General features: G+C 36.2%; 1 non-coding gene across 1 annotated transcript; it reads left to right on the forward strand.

Annotated features, from left to right (window-relative positions):
• The first annotated feature begins 2,042 nt into the window (after positions 1 to 2,042).
• LOC141523148 (U6 spliceosomal RNA) lies at positions 2,043 to 2,154 on the forward strand. The gene has a single exon (XR_012478355.1). It is a non-coding gene; the product is annotated as a U6 spliceosomal RNA (small nuclear RNA).
• The last annotated feature ends 5,246 nt before the right edge of the window (positions 2,155 to 7,400 follow it).

Genomic DNA, 7,400 nt, shown 5'->3' on the forward strand with positions numbered 1-7,400 from the left:
CAAAATAATTGTCATTCACAGTTATTCTTCAAACAATATTGCTGTTACTGCATATAATATTCTCTGGGTTCTGCTAATTTCATTTTCCATTATTTCATACAAGTCTTTCCATATTTTTCTTTTCTTTTTTTTTTTAAGGTTTTTGCAAGGCAATGGGGTTAAGTGGTTTGCCCAAGGCCACACAGCTAGGTAATTATTAATTGTCTGAGGCTGGATTTGAACTCAGGTCCTCCTGACTCCAGGGTTGGTGCTATGCACTGCACTAGCTAGCTGCCCCTCAGCTCATCATTTCTTAAACCACAATAGTATTCTAGTACAATCATGTACTATAATTTGTTTAGCCATTCCCCAATTGATGGGCATCTCCACAATATCTAGGTCTTTGCCAACACAAAGAGAACTGCTATAAATATTTTAGAACATATAGCTTCTTTTTCTTTATCTCTGATCACCTTGGGAAGTAGAGCTAATAGTGGCATTTCTGGTTAAAGAAAAGATTTTTTTAAAAACACGGTCTTTAAGTTTTATAATTCTTTAGACATAATTTCAAATTGCTTTCCAGAATGATTGAATCATTTCAGAATTCCACCAACAATATATTAATGTCCTAATTTTTCCATAACCCCATAACATTTGTTATTTTTCTCTTCTATATGTTTATACACACACACACACACACACACACACACACACACACACACGTGCATGTGATATGAGATCTTTTTTTTTTCAGGTAGAGGCTAAAGTGACAACTTTCAAGGATATGTTGAAAGGATCATAAATTTAGAACTAAGCAGGACCTTTGAGTTCAACTACTTCATTTAATAAATGAGAAAACTGAGTCCAAAAAATTAATTTACTTGGCCAGGGTCACAAAGGTAGTAGGTAGCAGAGTCAGCATTTGAACCCAGAAATTATCTTTTGAATGGTGAGTTGGACTTTATGAATTATATTACTATGTGTGTGTGTGCGCACGCGCACACATTTAGACACTATAGTCCCTTCTAACTCGAACATTCTACAACTATGCTTCAGTGCTCTGGTGACCCATGGTTCTGGTGGAACAACTTCACCCAACAGTGATAACAGTCCTTCTATGCCTTAGCAGACTTCTTCATGATAATAGTATCTTAATTTTTTTTTCCACTTGATGACCATCCTATGGTGATGATCCACCTGGCAAGGTTGATTCTCTGACCTCAGACCATTACAGGGTTCATACTTGAAGACTTTCCAGTTTGGAAGGAAGAATTTACCAGAGTTTACATACTGCCAGTATGGTTCTGAAAAACCCCCAAATCAATAGTAGAGAAAAGAAATAAAACATCATCTCAATATAAGAAATTATGAATATCAAGAATTAGGAGAAACTGGGAAAAACTGATACAGAGGCAATTAAACAAAACTAAGAGAGCAATTAATATTATGGTCTCAATCATAAAAGAAATATAATTCTGTAAAGTAAATTTTGCATGGCACAGAATAAATAATATAATTAGTGTTGTCCTTTTTATTATAATGGCATAGTCCAACCATGAACAAATATTTTAACCCATTATTTTAGAATGTCTTCATATTCTTAGAGAATTTTGTAGTTGTATTTATATAATTATGTGCTTTTTGGAAGATGAATACAAATATTTTAGAGAAACTCACATACAGAGAGAATGAGAGTGAGAGAGAATGAGTCATTATTTTAAATGAAATTTCTCTATTGCTTCCTGCTGAGATTTGTTAGTAAACTACAAAAACAATAATTGTGTTGTTTTATATCTATTTTGTTGAAGTTATTGTTTCTATTTTTATTTGAATCTTTGGGGTTTTCCAAGTAAATCATCATATTTTCTACAAAAGCCATGATTTTATACCTTCTTTGCTTGGCCTTATTCTTTAAATTTATTTTTACTTGTCTAATTTCTGTAGTATAACCAACATATCTAGAAGTATATAAAATAATAGGGATGACTTTGGACATGCTTACTTTAACCATGATCTTATTAGAAAAGCCCCCAGTATTTCTCCATTCCAAATGATACAGACTTGTGTTTGCTTCAGCAGCACATATACTAAAAAGAATTGGAATGATACAGAGATTAGCATGGCCCTTGCGCAAGGATGACACACAAATTCATGAACCAAATAATACAGACTTCTTGATCATATTTAAAAAATCTTTGTTAGTGTGGAGTTTTAAAAAAAATTTTAACATAAATATTTTATCTTGTCAGATGCTTTTCTTCATCTAATATATTTCTTTTTATTACTAAAATGATCTGTTTAGTTTTCTTAATTTTAAACTAGTCCCTCATTCTCAGTATAAATTCAATCACGTCATAGTTTATAATCTTTTAAAAATATAGTTATACATGGGGGTGTTCATCAACTTTGACATACTTGCTCATTCCATCAGTGCAACAATCAGGGACAATTTGGGGCTGTCTGCAATGGAGAATACCATCTGTATCCAGAGAAACAACTGTGGAGTTTGAACCAAGGACTATTACCTTTAATTTAGAAAAAAAAAAACAACCCTGATATCTTATTGCCTGATCTTGCTATCTCTTTTACTTTGTTTCTTCCTTAAGGATATAATTTCTCTCTCATCACATTCAATTTGAATCAATGTATACCATGGAAACAATGTAAAGATGGGCAAATTGCCTTCTGTGGGGGGTGGGGGAGGAAAGTAAGATTAGGGGAAAAATTGCAAAACTCAAAATAAATAAAATCTTTAAATATATATTGTTATAGCCGCTTTGATAATATTTTACTTAAATTTTTGTATCCATACTTATTTTTTTTTGTTTTAGTTTTTTCAAGGCAATGGGGTTAAGTGGCTTGCCCAAGGCCACACAGCTAGGTAATTATGTGTCTGAAGTCACATTTGAACTCAGGTACTCCTGACCCCAGGGCCAGTGCTCTATCCACTGAGCCACCTAGCTGCCCAGTATCCATACTTATTAATCTACAGTTTCTTTTTGCATTTCTTTAGGTTTCAAGACCACTTTTTTCATGGAAATAATGTTATATCTTTTTTCCCTATCTTTGCTAATAATTTATTTGATAATGAAATTAATCGTTCTTTAAATAGTTGGTTAGAATTTACTCTTAAATGCAACTGGCCATGGGATCTCTTTCTCCTTTGGGGAATTCACTTAGGTTTATCTAATTTATTTTGTTAAGATTGGGTTATTTAAATTCTCTTAATGGTCTGTTAATTTGAGGGGTTTTTTTGCAAATATTTAAATAATCAGTTGTGTCAGCATATAACTGAACAAATTTGTTTCCAATACAGTGGATATATTCACTACCACCAGAAACCTAAATAATGAACACCTTCCAGTCAACATGCTCTGAGAAAGGAGGTAGATCTTGCTCAAAGGAGGGTTTTTTTTTAAAACTGTTCTAAAGAAATAGAATGAAATGTGTTATGTACACACATGTTAATGTGTTAAGGGGAGCCAACTAGCCAATAAGTACCATTACTCAGTAGCTTGTATGGATACTGTCTGAGCATCTGAGCATTATTGTCAATGGGGACCTTGGTTAATGAGGAAGTAATTCAGTGACCATTTTCTCCACTTTCTATAGTTTATTTTTCAACAGTTGAACCAGAACTGATCATTCAAGAGTTTCCCTGGAAGAAGGTGCCACATGAATTCCTCTTTCATGACTGTGATTTTGGGTCAATACGGTGTCTGGGTGGGGAAAGCAAGACATTCCCTCACTCATCCCTCCCCTCGAGCAACCCAGGTCCACATGTGTCCCATGAATATATGAACTCTCTGTTCTTTGCCTTTTGGTGTATGCACTTCCTTTTTAGGTGAAGGAGTTTTTGGTGATGGTAGAGACCTTTTGAGCTTTGAAAGATCAAAGGAACAGCGGTTCAATGACAAGATTCCATTGTCATAGTTTGCTATGACCAGCTATGTGAGGTTTCCAGTTCAGCTCCGTGGCTTGCAAAGAATGATTCCTCCAGAAAGTGAACATGGTAGGATGAATTTTTTGTAGCTTTATGCCCACTAACTCAGAGACCAAGGTGTTGTAGGGAAGAGTGTACTCCTTGATATCGGGATGTGGTGAATATTTTGTTCAATTGTTCATTCCTTCCTTCTTTCTCTCCATCTTACAATAGGACTAGCCTATCCATCCCTTTTCCCGGAGAGATGTGTCACTAGTGATGTTTTTCATGTGGCTTCTTGTATGTATCTTCAGGTCAATTTAATAGAGAGTAGATCAGGGAGGCAAAGTAAATGAGTGATTACTTATAGATCAATCAAGGAAGATTTACTAAAGAAAATGAATTTTTAGCTAGAAAAGAAAACGAACTGACATTGACAGTGGCAGAGGGCATTGGTAAAGTTGGAGGATCAAGTTCTTTTTGGGACTGTCCTGCAATAATCTCCAGGAAAATTCTATAACTTATTCAATAAGGGGAACCCAATTAAATCCTCATTTCTTCATTGACACTGATACCAGAGGAAGGGGTACCCAGGAGGAGCAAAGGCTTCAGTCTGCTAAGTAGATCATTCATGGAGCATTTAATAAGAGATATATATGAGATCAAATCCAGTCTCGGGGTCACACAGCTTGTAAGTGTTCTCCCTTCTCTTTATTCTGTTTTTGTGATACTGAATCCCAGAATAACAGAGTACAAACTTCCGCTTTTCAGTACCAGCCAAGGCTCTCATCCTCATTTATCTGAACTGAACATTTCCTTTTTGGCCGACCCTTCCCCTGGGACCTCAAGAACTCTCATTCTATAAAGAACAAACTTTTACATCTCTTTCTTTTATATTCTTTCCATTTTTTTTGGCTCCTCTCAGCTGATATTACACATCCCAAAGCTTCTTTTCCAGTACTGGTTGCCTCTTCTCACACACTGCCACAATTTCCTGATCCCAAAAGTAGAGTACTCCTTACCTACCCATTAATTGCCACCACTACTTTCAGACTTCCATCAGTTACCAACTTTTCCTCCTTTGACATTCACTTTTTTTAGGGCTTTTTTTTGCATGGGGTTGTCTCTTGCCCAAGGCCACACAGCTAGGTAATTATTAAGTGTCTGAGACTAGATTTGAACCCAGGTACTCCTGACTCCAGGGCCAGTGCTTTATCCACTGCGCCACCTAGCCGCCCCTGACATTCACTTTACTAAGTTTATTATTCCATAATCCTAGTGCCTACTGAACTCCCAATGAGTTCAATAATTAACTAGAAGTACTCCTCTTCCCTGGACAATCCACCCCAGATCACCATTCAGAGCTGACAGGAATAGATCTGATTGTGCCACTGCACCACTGAAAAGCCTCCAGGTCTTTGCTTCTGCAATAAAACATGACCTCTTCCAAAAGACATTTAAGACTCTCCATTACTTGGCTACAACCTATCTTTCCAATTTACTTATTTCATGCCATGTACATTCTAATCATATGGGCAGCTAGACAGTGAATAAGGTAGCAGGCCTGAAGTCAGGAAGATGCATTTTTTGTTTGTTTTTGTAAGGCAATGGGGTTAAGTGGCTTGCCCAGGACCACACAGCTAGGTAATTAAGTGTCTGAGGCCAGATTTGAACTCAGGTATTCCTGACTCCAAGGCTGGTGCTCTATCCACTGCACCACCTAGCCACCCCAAAACACATTTTTTTTGAGTCCAAATTTGGTCTCAGACACTTACTAGTTGTATGAGCCTGGGCAAATCACTTAATCCTGTTTGCCTCAGCTTCCTCATCTAAAATGATCTAGAGAAGGAAATGGTAAACTACTCCAGTAACTTGGCCCAGAAAATCCCAAATGGGATCACAAAAAGGCAGATACGAAAGACTGAATAACAAGACAACATTCTGGACAGACTGAGCAAGTAGCTTTCCTCCTAAATTTGATCTTCCATTTTTTTATTGCTAGGTATTCACACAAGACACCTGGAATGTACTACATCCTCACCCCTATCCTGGAAAACCTCTTCTTTAAGGTTTAGTACAAGGGCATCTTCTGTTAAGTCTCCCGAGATCTCTGGCCACCCCACTCTTATCCCCATTTCAATTCTTTAGATTTTAATGAGTTTTAATAAAAAGTGAACTTTTAAGGACAAGGTCTATACCTTTTGCATCACTATCCTCAGTGCTTAGCATATCATAGGTGCCTAAATTAAGTTGAAAAAACAATTCAGCAAGACTACCTCTGTAAGACTTAATGAATTGTCATCTGCCAGTGGAAAGTATAAATCGTTTTTCTTAATCTTCAAATACTGTTAGCGAAAGGAAGTTGAGATTGTCTTCCTTCTTAAGACTGTAGCTTCCCTTTTGTTTTCATCCTGGTGGAGTATGAGTCAAAGTGGATATCAATGACTTTTGAGGAAACAGGTGTTGTAATGCTTAAAGGGAGAATGGTGGAATGGGATGGAAATTCTGTGTAATATCCAATTTGCCTAAAAATATTCCTCTAGCATAAGAAAAATCTGTATTGTGAGAAATCTTCATGATTCATATAATAGTTTTGACAATGTCTTTAAATTATTGTAAAAAAGTTTTTGTAATTTTTCCTCCCCAATATGAAGAAAAAGTTCTTTAAGGAAATGAAGCTTTTCATAAACCCCTATAAAACTGTACCATTTAAGGGCAGCTAGGTGGTGCAGTGGATAAAGCACTGGCCCTGGAGTCAGGAGTACCTGGGTTCAAATACGGTCTCAGACACTTCCTAATTACCTAGCTGTGTGGCCTTGGGCAAGCCACTTAACCCCATTTGCCTTGCAAAAACCTAAAAAAAAGTGTACCATTTGGAAACATTGCCTCTATATAACCTACATTATCTTAATAAAAGCACAGAATGAAAATGTGTTTCTGACCTGTTTCACATTCATTTCTGTATTATGTACTATGGTACTTAAGGTAAGAAGACTAACAGTTAGGATTCATGCGGTCTTTAGTTTATTAATCTGACAAGTACAGGAAAATTTTGCAATCTATCAAAATTGTATCTTATCAAGAATTTGAAAGGCATTACAAAAAGATGTTTTCACATTCTTTCTGGATTATGTACAAATCAGTGTCTGTAGAAACAAAAACAAAACAGTAACACTTGAGAGGAAAGGAATCCCAATGAAGTCCATTTTCCAGCATATCCAATCACATTGTAAACTAAGCCACTACTGCAATGTGGACATTCCAATAGCCATCACTGCATGATTCAAAGTTCTGAAACTGCTGCCAATAGTTCCAATAAATACTTCTTTTAAAAAGGAAAATGTCCTAAGGAGGAAATTTTTCCTGCTGCATAGTCCAACCTGAAGTTTTAGTCAGGCACATTTGAGGAGGGATTCAACCATCTCCTCATATTGATAAGCAAGCATCCAGGAAGTGGTACCTGTTTCTGAAATATTCTTTAACTGCTATAAATAGACAT

This window comes from Macrotis lagotis, chromosome 4, assembly GCF_037893015.1.
Source record: "Macrotis lagotis isolate mMagLag1 chromosome 4, bilby.v1.9.chrom.fasta, whole genome shotgun sequence".
In the NCBI taxonomy this organism is placed as follows: Eukaryota; Metazoa; Chordata; class Mammalia; order Peramelemorphia; family Peramelidae; genus Macrotis; species Macrotis lagotis.